This window comes from Acartia tonsa, chromosome 10, assembly GCF_053477335.1.
Source record: "Acartia tonsa isolate MP-2025a chromosome 10, ASM5347733v1, whole genome shotgun sequence".
In the NCBI taxonomy this organism is placed as follows: Eukaryota; Metazoa; Arthropoda; class Copepoda; order Calanoida; family Acartiidae; genus Acartia; species Acartia tonsa.
In genome coordinates, this window is record NC_137269.1 from 4,823,614 (window position 1) to 4,838,329 (window position 14,716).

At 35.3% G+C, this 14,716-nt stretch overlaps 1 protein-coding gene across 1 annotated transcript in view; it reads right to left on the reverse strand.

Annotated features, from left to right (window-relative positions):
• LOC145329229 (uncharacterized) overlaps positions 1-12,928 on the reverse strand; it is a 16,605-nt gene extending 3,677 nt beyond the window's left edge. Inside the window, exon 1 of the mRNA XM_080173278.1 lies at positions 12,823-12,928. The gene's annotated coding sequence lies outside the window, so the exon portion shown is untranslated. The remainder of the gene's footprint in view (positions 1-12,822) is intronic.
• Positions 12,929-14,716: the final 1,788 nt, after the last annotated feature.

Below are 14,716 nucleotides of genomic sequence, written 5' to 3' on the forward strand. Positions count from 1 at the left end.
CTGGGACCTTATGGTGAGTTCAGAACATGTTTTTCCTAAATTGAGTTAGTACCTTCCCATAGTAGAAAATTTTAAAATTACTTTTGGTGATCAAATTTAACTTTTATTTTTAGACTTACTTCACCTAACCTGCTTTATTGTCTTATTTTGTCTTGCATGTTTATCATACAAATTTGCTTACATTACAATTGAAATGACAGATGTTGGAGCTTTCTAAAAAGGTCTCTAAAATTTTTCTAGCTCTCATGCTTTTTGATATATCTTATTTCAAAGTATTGCTTTAAAATCCTTTTTTACACAGCAAAAAGTTGGAATATAAAATTAGTTATTTTAGAGAAAATTACAAGTATCTTCATGTAAATCTCTCTAATATTGCTCCAAATTGACCAAATTGGACAGTTAAGGTGCCTAAAACTATCTACATTGAATGGACAATCCAAATACACACTTGTTGAGACTTTATAAGCAGAAAGGAGCTTGCTGAAATGATTTTTAAAATTGCTAAAGGAAAAAATATTTCCTGTTTTTTAAAATTAAATTGAGATATAATCGACTTTAGCAAGGATTTTAAGGTAAGTTATGTTGTATAAAGTTGTCACTTTGTAATTAGAAAGCCAAAAGAACACAATCATCTGATATTTGAACTAATAGAAACATATTTTAAGAAAAATAGACATAATCATTAAAAATAAACCCAAAATTGGTTAGAGTTTTAAGCATTTCCAATCAGTTTACAAATGTAATCTACTAATTCTAGTATTTTTTGTAGTAAGAATAGTTGATTGGCCTTTAAAATTTTTTATAACCTTATGAAACAAAATTAGTTTTTGCCACCTTAACTAAGAAAACAAAGTAATTAAAAGACTTTCATTGATGATCTCACATATAATAAAAGAAAAAAAATATTCTCAGGCCACATTTTTTTTGTTAATATACACTATTAGGTACTCTAAACTAGTACTGAGATTTTTCAAAATGATAAATCGCAATTAATTTTGAGTTTCTTGTACCTTAAAACACCTATTGCATTATCAAAAATGCCTTAAAAGTAATTTTTAATTAAAATTAAATTACATTTGTTCCTTTGATATTACATTTTAGGCTTTTCCTGGTGACTTTTAAAGTCTCAAAAAGTGTGGATTTGGATTGTCCATTGAATGTAGATAGGTTTAGGCACCTATACTGTTTATATAAATGAAAAACTTGAATAGGTTCAAGAAATGATTTAGATTAATAAGAATGAAATGAAAAATTATCATCTAAATTAAATGGATATTATAGGTAAGTTTGTTAAACTCCGCCCCCCCCCCCACCCCAAGAAGCACTCTATAATATTTGGAATTTATCCACCCTCCCCAAACTAAATCCTTTAAAACCCCTAAAAAAATGTGCGCTTCTCACTATGGTTAAAAGTCCTTGGTTTTTACAAATAAGGTACAGCTTACCCGAGGGATAAAACTTTTTGATGCGTCATTTAACCAAATAATGATAAAATTCCCCCCCCCCCCACAAAAAAAGGCTTGGAGCTCCTTGACAAGCATATCACTTTTTATTATCGGCGAATATTTACAGCCCTTTCCTTATAAATATACTCAAAGATCTTGCAAACAGCTCCAATAATCAGGAAAGTTTAACATTGGCCACAAACATACCTGCATTACTTTTCAAAATCTTCAGTGGCACCAAAATAATAAGATCTTCATGAAGACCTTGATCTTCATTTTTTTCCGCGTATATAAGGGTAATTTTTTTCGCGTATAAAAAAAAGGTCATAGGTAGATGTTGTATTCAAATGCTCTTATTAAGTCAAGCTGTTCTTAATCATGAACCATTTCATTATTATACAATGGGTTATCATTAAGAAAAATAACTTAATAAGATTATTTGATTACAACTCAACACTCAACCTAAATAACCCTGTTTATGATTGTATAATGGGGGTGTAGTTCCACTACCCCTAGGAAGCTCTGTCTTTTGCAAGTAGTGTCTTTTACAAGCTGTGTCTTTTCTCTTACAAGCTCTGTCTTTTGTGGATTCTGGCCTTACAAAAGACACAACTTGCAAGAGAAAAGACAGAGCTTGTAAGAAAAGACAGGACTGCAAATGAACCTGTTTTTACAAGTTCTGTCTTTTCTCTTACAAGCTGTGTCTTTTCTTTGCAAGTTTTGTCTTTTAAAAGGCCAAAATTCACAAAAGACAGACCTTGTAATAGAAAAGACAAAACTTCTAAGAGCTTGTAATAAAACCTCTGTCTTTTGTGATTGCAAGTTGTCTTTTCTCTTACAAGCTCAGTCTTATGCGGATTTTGGCCTCTCAAAAGACAAAACTTGCAAAAGAAAGACACAGCTTGTAATACAACCTCTGTCTTTAGTGATTGCAAGTTGTGTCATTTTCTCTTACAAGCTCTGTCTTTTGTAGATTTTGGCTTCTCAAAAGACAAAACTTGCAAGATAAAAGACACAGCTTGTAAGAAAAGACAGGACCTGTTTTTGCAAGTTCTGTCTTTTCACATACATGCTGTGTCTTTTCAATGTCAGTACAAGACAGAGCTTGTAATAGAAAAGACAGAACTTGCAAAAACAGGTTCATGTCTTTTGTGAGGCCAGAATCCACAATAGACGGAGCTTGTAATAGAAAAGACAAAACTTGCAAGAGAAAACCCACAGCTTGTAATACAATCTTTTCGTGTCTTTTCTATTACAAGCTCTTTCTTTTGAGGATTTTGGCCTCTCAAAATACACAACTTGCAAGAGAAAAGACAGAGATTGTAAGAAAAGACAGGACCACAAATGAACCTGTTTTTGCAAGTTCTGTCTTTTCTCTTACAAGCTGTGTCTTTTCTATAACAAGCCTTTTCTCTTGCAAGTCGTGTGAGGCCAGAATCCACAAAAGACAGAGCTTGTAATAGAAAAGACAAAACTTGCAAGAGAAAAGACACAGCTAGTAATACAACCTCTGTCTTTTCTCTCACAAGTCGTGTCTTTTGTGAGGCCAGAATCCACTAAAGACAGAGCTTGTATTAGAAAAACAAAACTTGCAAGAGAAAAGACACAGCTCATAATACAACCTCTGTCTTTTGTCTTACAAGCTCTGTCTTTTCTCTGTGTTTCATGATAGTTTAAATACCGGCACCCCAAGCAAGGAGAGTACTACCAGATGCCTGACTGACACCCTGGCGAAGACTAGACATTGATATCTCAACCCTTACTCCCGTAGAAGAGCACCAAAGACAAGGTACCAGCACTAGTGCTAGTGTCAAATGCTATACAGTAGTCAATCTGACTGTAAGTCAGACTACCTGTATACTCGCTCTGGTATCTCGTCTTTGGCAGAATACTAGCGGAGCTAGGGTTGAGATATAACTTTGTGTGATCATTCTTGATGGCATTTAGAGCATCTTTTATTAAAGCAAGTTTGAGCTGGGTCCACTCCTTCTACCGGTTAAGGTTGCCTGACTTTGGGGCACTCGTATGAGTACTTAGAGTGACTTTAGACTATGGGTTTAAATGGTATCCATAGACATCAGGGTTGTCATTTTGGGCGGGCGCTTTTGGGCGGGCAGTTTTAGGCGGGCAGTTTTGGGCCGCCCAATATAAGGTCCTTTTGGGCAGTTTTGGGCATCCCCCTTTTAGGGTGAGAGAAAAAGGGGAGGGGGTTAAAAAAAGGGGGTTTGGGTGATATCCTTATACTAAAGTAACAGGATGTGTGTCTGTTTGTTTGTGTGTCTGTGTGTTTGTACCAAAAGATCTCGCTAACCGCTGAACCGATCGGGTTCTCCTTAACAGGGTAGCTTCTCATAGGTTCTAGGAAGGTTTATAACTATTTTGGGGGAGGGTACCACCACCCTCCTAAGAGAAATTGCCCCTAGAAAAAAATTAAACTCCCCAAAAAACTTTTTTTAAAATTTTTTAAAACTAAAAATAAAAATGGGAGGAGGAAACCCACCCCCCCCCCCAAAAAAAAAAAAAATTATTCCCCCCCCCCAAATTTTTTAAAATTTTTCTTTTTAAATCTAATATATGTAATAATAAAATTGGATTATCAAATTTGACTCTCCCCTCCTCAAGTGCCCCTAGAGGCCTCTAGGGCCGTATCCGCTAGTTAACTATATAAATTAGTAAGCTTTTTTGTATCTAGAGAAGGATTTCGCTAACTGCTGAACCGATATGGTTCTCCTTTCCAGTGGAGCCTTTATAGGTCCTGAGATGGTTTTAGGCTATTTTATTTCTAATAATAAGTCTAGGTATGGTTTTAGGCTATTTAATATCCTTTTAGAATGCTTTTTACAACATTTGCCCAAAAAGGGTGCCCAAAACCACTTTTGGGCGCCCAAAACCCGCTTAAAACCCTTTTGGGCAATTGGGCTGCCCAATATCAAAAAAAGTGCCCAATTCGACAACCCTGATAGACATCAAAATAATTTCTGTATCTCATCTGTGGCCTGAGCTCGACCTGTTTTGTCAACCCTCGGTAGCGCTTTTCTCACTCCCAACCCTATCCCCCATATACGCAACCCCTATACAGTACTCGCTCCAATTCCTCGTCTTCGGTGCTCTACCAGCGGAGGTAGGGTTGAGATAATTCTTAACGGCATTTAGAGCATCTTTTATTAAAGCAAGTTTAAGCTGGGTCCACTCCTTCTACCAGTTAAGGTTGCCTGACTTTGGGGCACCCATACGAGTACTAAGAGTGACTTTAGACTATATGTTCAAATGGTAACTACTAGTAGAATCTCATAAAGAATTCATAGACACCAAAAGAATTTCTGTATCTCATCTGTGGCCTGAGCTAGACCTGTTTTGTCAACCCTTGGTAGCACTTTTTTCGCTCCCTACCTTTTCCCCTGTATACACAACCACTATACCGTACTTGCTCCAGTACCTCGTCCTTAAGCTCTACCAGCAGAGGTAGGGTTGAGATATCAACACCAAACTTGGTGTGGACATTCTTGTGTGCTAGTAGAATTCTATAAGCTCTCCGTAGACACCAAAACGATCTCTGTATGTCATCTGTAGCCTGAGCTAGACCCGTTTTGTCAACCCTAGCCACTTGAACACTATTGAACACCATTTCGTAGTCAATGTGACTACTAGTATGCTTGCTCCAGTTCCTCGTCTTTGGGAGTCTACTAGGCTGCCTATAGTAGACTCAGCTTATCCAAACTTTGTATGTGGTATCTCAAGGCATCATAGATCTTATCACGTCGAAGTAAAGTGCCCTCTCAGACAACTGTAGTCAAACCGAGGACTCTAAGCTGAAATCTTGGAAATACTGGTGTCAGCCTACCATTTTCAGGGTACCCTAAGGGCAGTTTAGAGTGACATTAGACTATGGGTTCAAATGGTAACTTTTAAGTACTCTAAATGCTCAGCATGGCAAGCTAAACAACTTTTATAAAAGCCTTTTGGACAATTTTTGACTCCTTAGGGGGGTTAGTGACCCCCAAGACGAGAACCGAGAAATTTTCGAAACTTGAGTTCTTTTATGAATATTTTTGCCCATAAAATCAGTTCTAGGCAACCAAAACCACTTCTCAAGTGTTTTTGGTGTCAGGGAACTATGCTGGTTCATATTAGATAAAAAAAATTGCGATGTCAAAATTTTGACCCAAAACCCAGATTTTGAGATTTTTAGTCTCCGACTTTGGGGGGGGGGGGGCACCCTCCCCTTGAAAGTTGGACTAGAGACTTCCCAAGCTGAGCTGTGTCTGAGCTAGGAGGTGCTCAGACAAATGCCCAAGAGTATCTGTATCAAATTTGAAGTCATTATCTCAACTTTAAAATGTTTTACAGCACTTTTACAAAAACCCTCCATAATGGCCATTTTTGGCAAAAAAAAATGAAAAAATCATTGATTTTCATCAAAAATTATTTTGTCCTAAAAATCATCATAAATCATCTCAATGGACCCAAAACTAAAATTTAATGCCTTTGGCCTGATCAATTTTTTTTTATTTAAGATATGACTTTACCAAGCTAGGAGATGATAGTCAGATGCCTAACAGACACTATACAAAAGACTAGAGGTCTATATCTCAACTGTAGTCTGACTTGTGGCTTGCCAAAGTCAAGACTTGGATTTAGCACTAGGCTGGCAGCACCCTTCAGATTGACTACCAGTGTCTTCAGGACGCCCTAAGTACCCTCTAGAGTGACTTTAGACTACCATATGTGTCGATTTATCTCTTCAACATGCGAAGAGCTCTCCGTAGACACCTTAACCTCCGCTCTAGCTCAACTGTAGCCCATATGGTCAGGGTTGTCATATTGGGCACTTTATTTGATATTAGGCAGTCCAATTGCCCAAAAGGGTTTTGGGCGCCCAAAAGTGGTTTTGGGCACCCTTTTTGGGCAAATGTTTATAAATAGCCTAAAACCATCTAAGGACCTATAAAAGCTCCACTAGAAAGGAGAACCATATCGGTTCAATGGTTAGCAGAATCCTTTTTTAGTTACAAAAAATGCTTACTAATCTATAAAATACGCCCGCCCCATCCCCCTCTTTTTTTGCCCACTCCCCTCTTTTTTGCCCACTCCCCTTTTTTCACCCCCCAAAACGGGGGGTGCCTATATCTGCCCAAAAGGACCATACTCAGAAAATATATGGTAAACCTTAAATTAACAAGACATTACAGAACCTCCCTGGACAAGTATTTATATTTTATATTAAGTTTTACTCCTCGAAAATTTTCTTTAATATTATGAGTAGGCAGCAAAATAGCCTTAAATCATACCAAAACTTATTATTTTAAATAAAATAGCCTAAAACCATCTCAGAACCTATAAAAGCTCAACTGTAAAGGAGAACCATATCGGTTTGGCGGTTAGCAAGATCCTTCACTGAAAAAAAAACCATATCAGTTCAGCAGTTTGTGAAATCCTTCTCTAGATACTAAAAAGCTTACTAATTTATATAATAGTGAATATCACCCAAAAAATAGGCCCGCCCCCCACTCTTTTTTTTCACCCCCTCCCCTTTTTCTCCTCCCCCAAAAGGGGGATGCCTAAAACTGCCCAAAAGGACCTTATATAGGGCGGCCTAAAACCGCCCGCCCAAAATGACATCCCTTCATATGGTGACTTGCCAAAGACGAGGAACCATGTTGAGCACTTGTTTTCTGGATCTGCAGTTACTACTCCCGTCCTGCTGAGACGGGTTGCATATGGTAGAATCGTCATAACTCAACTCTTCAACAAGCTAGAAAGGAGTTTAAAGGACGCCTGCAAGAAATACCATGCTTTAACTGCTGAAAGACTGCCATAAACAGACCAAATACCCCAAATTTAAAGCCTTCAGCTTAAATAACAAAAAAGTTCTAGGCATTTCAAAATGTACAATGAAATTTTTGAAAGATTTCCAATGCTCATAAAAGAAAAAACAATATTAAATTACATTGCCTAGACACAAAGGGGGGGTTTTTAATGCAACCATCTTGTAATCAATGTATAAATGGCACTTAGAATTCAAATTTTGATCTGAAATTATGCATGAGTAATCCTTGGTAGGTCTATTTTCCCTAAATCGAACAAAAAGTTGAAAAAGTAACGGCTAACGGCTCAGCCGTTTAGCCGGTTTTTGGCTATTTTTAGGGCAAATCTGTCATAAATTACGTAGCAATCAACTTTTTGAATCATATTTTTGCTTTAAATCATGTGAAATGATACAAAAAAAACATTTATTAGATTTCTAGTACCAGCAACTACCGGCTAGAACCGTTTGAAAACGTTTTGGAGTGGAAAAGAACATTACATGGAGAGAGGTTTCATGATGGATTTCTCTTGAAAATACCCAAAAAATCGCTACACAGCTGAGATGCAAGCCGTTAGCCGCTACTTTTCCAACTTTTTGTTCGATTTAGGGAAAATAGACCTACCAAGGATTATTCACACAAAATTTCAGATAAAAATTCGAATTCTAAGTGCCATTTATACATTGATTACGAGATGGTTGCATTAAAAACCCCCCCCTTAATAACCTTATCTTTGTCAGAAACTTAGATTGCTGGTAACTGATTACATTTTTACAAAAAAAACACCACATTTCATAGTCAAAATCGATGAAAATAATTTGATTTAAATTGCATTTTTAACCCATTAGTACCGAACCAGGAATTAAAACCCGGTTCCGAAAAATGGAAAAAAATAACTGTTTCCGGCTTCATAATTGCATCATTCTCAGTATGAATCCCCCCTCTACTACTCTGGCTTTCATTTCCCCCTGGAGCAGGCAGTTTAGCTTACTTCCGTTTGCTGGTATAGCTCACAAATTTGAAAATCTAAACTTTTTTGTTTTTATAGTAAAGTCGCTGATTTTTTTCATGATATCTAATGTTTATTGACAAGTACATCTATTTGTGAATTCGTTTTATTCAAACTATCATTTTTTATATGATTTTTTATCGTTTTTTTACACCCTATTATGACCCGGTTCGGCTTGGCCATAAATACCCGACAGTTTTAATTACCGATTTTTATTACCCGGTTTTAACTTTCAACCAATAAAGTAACAGTTTACGTCATTAGTAAGGGTTTGAGCCACCCTAATAACCCTAGTAATCTCTATATGTGTCACCCAATAGTTTTATGCTCGTTTTCTGATATGTAACACCCAAATTTTATATGTTCTTTTTTTGTAGTGTGTGTCTTTTAAACCGGGTTTTTTTAACCGAAAAGGGTGGTACCTATAGCCAAAACACTAAATTTGAAATAAATCGCTTTGTATATTACTTGTAGCTCTATAGATTACATGAGGTTGTGTAGTTTTCAATTACGGATTGTATCAAAGTTCTAAAAAGTGTTCATCTCACTTTGGGCGTTCAAAAATTATATTTTTCGATTTTTGGTCGAAAAAACCAGGTTTTTACTACAAAACCGGGTTTTAATGCCCGGGGAAACCGCCCAAAAGGGGTCATGATGCCTGGTTGGTATTTATGTCCAGGCCGAAACGGGTTTTTTGCAACTTTCCTGTGCATGCCACTAGAGCAAAACAAAAAAATTGGATTTCCGTTTTTACCATTATAAAGCTTCCCTGAGATTTTCAGCTCAATCGGCCCATAAAAGTGGCGCTCGGCACTAATGGGTTAAACAAAAATCATAGCGGAAACAAAGGGGGAAACTAATACAATCTCAGCTGTGATTGGTTGAAGTCGAGATACCGATGTCCAAGTTTTGGAGTAACACGGTTCAGGGCGCCCTAAGTGCTCTATGATATGTGATATGCTCTCTGATACCTAATGGTGCCCTGTACCAAGTTTGGTTAAGCTTAGTTTTCTCTAGGCTGCCTGGTAGACTCCCAAAGTCGAGGTATCAATATGAGCGCTAGTGTTAAACGCTACACAGTAGTCAAACTGACTTACCCATATACTCACTCCAGTTCCTCGTCTTTGGCAGTCTACCAGCAGAGCTAGGGTTGAGATATCAAAACAAACTTAGTGTAGACATTTTAGACACTTTTTTTGCTCTTTCGTACACCATTCCTTAGTCAAGTAGACTACCGTATACTCGCTCCGGTATACCCTCTTTGGCGTACTACTAGCAGAGGTAGGGTTAAGATATCAACACCAAACTTGGTGAGAACATTCTTGACAGCATTTAGAGCATCTTTTATTTATAACTGTTTCAGATTGGGTCACTCCTTCTGCCGGTTAAGGTTGCCTGTCTTTGGAGTGACTTAAAACTATGGGTTCAAATGGTGACTGCTAGTAGAATCTCAAAACGAATCCATAGACACCAAAAGAATTTCTGTAGCACATCTGTGGCCTGAACTGGACCCGTTTTGTCAACCCTCGCCACCACTTTTCTTGCTCTTGACTACTGTAAAGTGTTTGAAACTCAAGCTCGTGCTGGTTCCTCGTCTTTGGCGCTCTACTACGGGAGTAAGGGTTGAGATATTGACGTCTAGTCTTCACCAGGGTATCAAGGCGCTGAGAGAGAAAAGACAGAGCTTGTAAGACAAAAGACACTGCTTGTAATACAACCTCTATCTTTTGTGATTGCAAGTCGTGTCTTTTCTCTTACAAGCTCTGTCTTTTGTGAATTCTGGCCTCACAAAAGACACAACTTTCAAGAGAAAAGACAAAGCTTGTAATAGAAAAGATACAGCTTGTAATACAACCTCTGAAGTTGTGGCCAAAGATTAAACTGACAGGCTATCATAATCATTGCAATAAACTTTTTACACCTTGAATATCATGTTCAGAGATAAAAAATGTATTCATTTGCATTATCATTTAAATTAATAAATAATCTTTTTATATATTAATTTTACTTCATGGCAAATCTGTAATTGTAATCAGTAAAATTCTCAATTTGTGTCAGAAAGGGGGGGTTTTTTAATGCAACCATCTCGTAATCAATGATTAAATGGCACTTAGAATTCGAATTTCGATCTGAAATTGTGCATGAATAATCCTTGGTAGGTCTATTTTCCCTAAATCGAACAAAAAGTTTGAAAAGTTACGGCTGGCGGCTCAGCCGTTTAGCCGTTTTTTGCTTATTTTCAGGGCAAATTCATAATTAATTACGTAGAAATCAACTTTTTAAAACATATTTTTGGTTTAATTCATGTTAAATGATAGCAACAACAGTTTTTTAAATTTCTAGTACCAACAGCTACCGGCTAGAACCGTTTGATAAGGTTTTAGAGCGAGATAAAGTATTATGTGGAGATAGGTTTCGTGACTAATATGCTCTTAAGATAGCAAAAAAATGGGAAAACAGCCGTTAGCCGTTACTTTTCCAACTTTTTGTTCGATTTAGGGAAAATAGACCTACCAAGGATTATTCATGCACAATTTCAGATCGAAATTCGAATTCTAAGTGCCATTTAATCATTGATTACGAGATGGTTGCATTAAAAACCCCCCCCTTTTTTTAATATCTTTAGAAAATCCACGCTTAAAATATGAAGATCCATGCTTTAAAAATGAAGATAAAAGCTTAAAAAATGAAGATACATGCCTTTCAAATGAATATACACGCTTAAAACATGAAGATCCACGCTTTGAAAATAAAGATCCATGCTTTAAAATGAAGATCCACGCTAAAAAATGAAGATTGGCGCTTTAAAAATGTAGATCCACGCTTTAAAAATGAAGATCCAAGTTTTTCAAATGAAGATTAATGCTTAAAAAATGAAAATACATGCTTAAAAAATGAAGATACATGCTTAAAAAATAAAGATTGCTGCTTAAAATATGAAGATTGATGCCTAAAAATGAAGATTAGCGCTTAAAAAATGAAGATTCATGCATTTAAAATGAAGATTGAAGCTTAAAAAATGTTGATCCATGCTAAAAAAAATTAAGATTTATGCTTAAAAAATGAAAATCCACGCTAAAAAATGAAGATCAACCCTTAGAAAATGAAGATACACGCTTTAAAAATGAAGATACATGCTAAAAGAATGAAGATTTAAGCTTTAAAAACGAAGATCCATGCTTATAAAATGTAGATTGACGGTTAAAAAATGATGATCCACGCTAAAAAATGAAGATCAACGCTTAAAAAATGAAGATTGATGCTTTAAAAAATCAAGATACACGCTAAAAAATGAAGATTGACGCTTAAAAAATGAAGATTGACGCTTAAAAAATGAAGATTAATGCTTAAAAACTAAAGATCCACGCTTAAAAAATGAAGATCCACGCTTAAAAAATGAAGATCCACGCTTAAAAATAAAGATACATGCTTAAAAAATCAAGATACATGCTTTCAAAATAAAGATTGATGCTAAAAAAATGAAGATTGACGCTTAAAGAATGAAGATTGGCACTTAAAACATGAAGATCCACGCTTAAAAAATGAAGATACATGCTTAAAAAATTAAGATCTACGCATAAAAAATAAGATTTTAAGATTTTAAAATGAAGATTGAAGCTAAAAAAAAGAAGATTGACGTGTTAAAAATGAAGAAATAAGCTTAAAAAATGATGATTGACACTTAAAAATGAAGATTCCCGCTTTAAAAATGAAGATCCACGCTTAAAAAATGAAGATCCATGCTTAAAAATTGAAGATACATGCCTAAAAAATGAAGATCCATGCTTAAAAAATGAAGATCCATGCTTTTAAAATGAAGATTGGCGCTATTAAATGAAGATTGATGCTAAATAAATGAAGATTAACACTTAAAAAATGAAGATTGACACGTAAAAAATGAAGATACATGCTTAAAATTGAAGATACACACTTAAAAAATGAAGATACGTGCTTAAAAAATGAAGACCCAGGCTTTTGAAATGAAGATTGGCGCAAATAAAATGAGGATTGACACTTAAAAAATAAAGATACACGCTTAAAAAATGAAGATTGACGCTTTAAAATGAAGATTCCTGCTTAAAAAATGAAGATCCATGCTTTTAAAATGAAGATTTGCGCTAAAAAAATGAAGATTGGCGCTAAAAAAATGAAGATTGATGTATAAAAAATGAAGATCCATGCTAAAAAATGAAGATATACGCTTTTAAACTGAAGATACGTGCTTGAAAAATGAACAAGATTTAAAATATTTTACAGATTAGAACTATAGATTTTCCATGAAGTAAAATTAAGATATAATAAGTATTATTTTATGATTTAAATGATAAAATAAGTGAATACTTTGCTATCTGAGAATCTAATATCTATGGTGAAAAATGTTTATTGCTACGCTTATGATCGCGTGTCACGTTTATCAATGGCCAGTCTTCGGTGGCACTTGGGTGGCGAAAACCCAAGTAATGCAGGTATGGCCACAAATAAGAAAATAACACCATTAAGAGAGTTGTCACTCTACCTTATTTTTTCTCGAATTAAAACCTTTAGTAATAAAAAAGTGAATAACCTGTGTGTTTGTAAACAAAATTAGTAGAAAACTTCTTTCTTATTGATATCTATACTCTGTGCATTTTTATTTGTTATAAATTAATCTGAAAATAATATATCTATATTAGACAATTATTTTATTTACACTACAAGATAAATAAACAAATTAATGAAATGCCTTTAAAATAAAAAACAATAAAAATAATAGTTAATTTTCCATTATTTATTCTACATTATGGAAACATGTTGTCAAAATAAAAACAAAATATTTGTCATTTTAAATACAAGGGGGGGGGGGCGAAAGTGACACTTTTTTAAACCAAAACTAAAAGTCAAAGGAACTCAACTAAAAAAAGAGTTACAGGTCTGACATTTTGCATGGCAGTTGCTTTATAGGGGTACAATATGGAACTGTGAAGAAACGGCTGCGCAACCGCCGAAAACCGCCGAGAAAAGGTAACAAAAATTACGGCGGGAAACGGCGGTTTTCGGCGGTTGCACCGCCGTTTCTTCACAGTTCCATATTGTACCCCTATAAAGCAACTGCCATGCAAAATCTCAAACCTGTAACCCTTTTTTTAGTTGAGTTCCTTTGTTGACTCTTAGTTTTGGTTTCAAAAAGTGTCACTTTCGCCCCCCCCCCTTTATCCTTAAACTAAAGTAACAGGATGTTTGTTTGTGTGTCTGTACCGAAGGATCTCGCTAACCGCTGAACCGATCGGGTTCTCCTTAACAGGGTAAATTCTCATGGTTCCCGAAAGGTTTATAACTATTTTGGTGAAGGGTACCACAACCCTCCAAAGAGAAATAACAAAAAATTCGACTTCAACGTAAAATAAAGAAGTATCGTACATAAAGAATTATCGTAGAGACTTTAACAAACAATAACATTTAAAGTACCACTAGAGGCCTCTAGGGGAGTAGCCGCTAGTATTATATAAACTAATAGGATGTCATTCTTTATGTATATATGCATGGTTAAACTTAAACTATCTCATAAACGGCTGGACAAACTCTTCACAATTTAGGAAGTTTGATATTAAACTGAGAAAAAAAGTATCTGAGATGTTAAGGGTATTAATTAAAATTGGATAATGAATTATGTTGTATGTTTGGATTTTATATCAGAAAGTAAAATAATATTTATAATTCTCTGATAAAACTATTTACAACACTCTCATTCATTTACATATCAATAGAGAGAGGATCAATATTGTCAGCTCTCATCTGGATAGAGAGAGGATCTTCATCAAATATTGCTTCTTCTTTAATTTCTCCCTTGATATAAACTTCTTCACGTTTGATTAAACTATTAGATACAGAAGTTGGAACTGTATTATTACAGCTTTTCATCATTTCTAAATGTCCAGGGGATTTTTTATGTCTTGATAACTCTGAACTAAAGGTATAATGTTTGTCACAAAGTTTACATGAGAATGGTTTCTCACCTGTATGAATTCTTTTGTGCTGAGTCAAATTACCTTTATCAGAGAAAGACTTTCCACATTGATCACATGAGAATGGTTTATCTTCATTATGAATTCTTTTGTGTTTAATCAAAGCACTTTTATCAAAGAAGGATTTTTCACATTGATCACATGAGTATGGTTTCTCTCCAGTATGAATCCTTTTGTGGACAGTCAAGTTACCACTTTTTGTAAAGGTCTTTTCACATTGATCACATGAGAATGGTTTCTCTCCCGTATGAACCCTCCTATGAACGACCAAGTGAGATTTCTGTGTAAAATTCTTGTTACAAATATCACAGGTATTCATGCTGGTATATCCTCTCTCAAACTCCTGAAATATTATTCTTATTACTAAAAAGATAAAATATAGTTTTTCCAACATTCAAGTAAAAACTGAAACAAGAATACCAACTTCCATAGGTATAAACAAGCAATACAAATTGT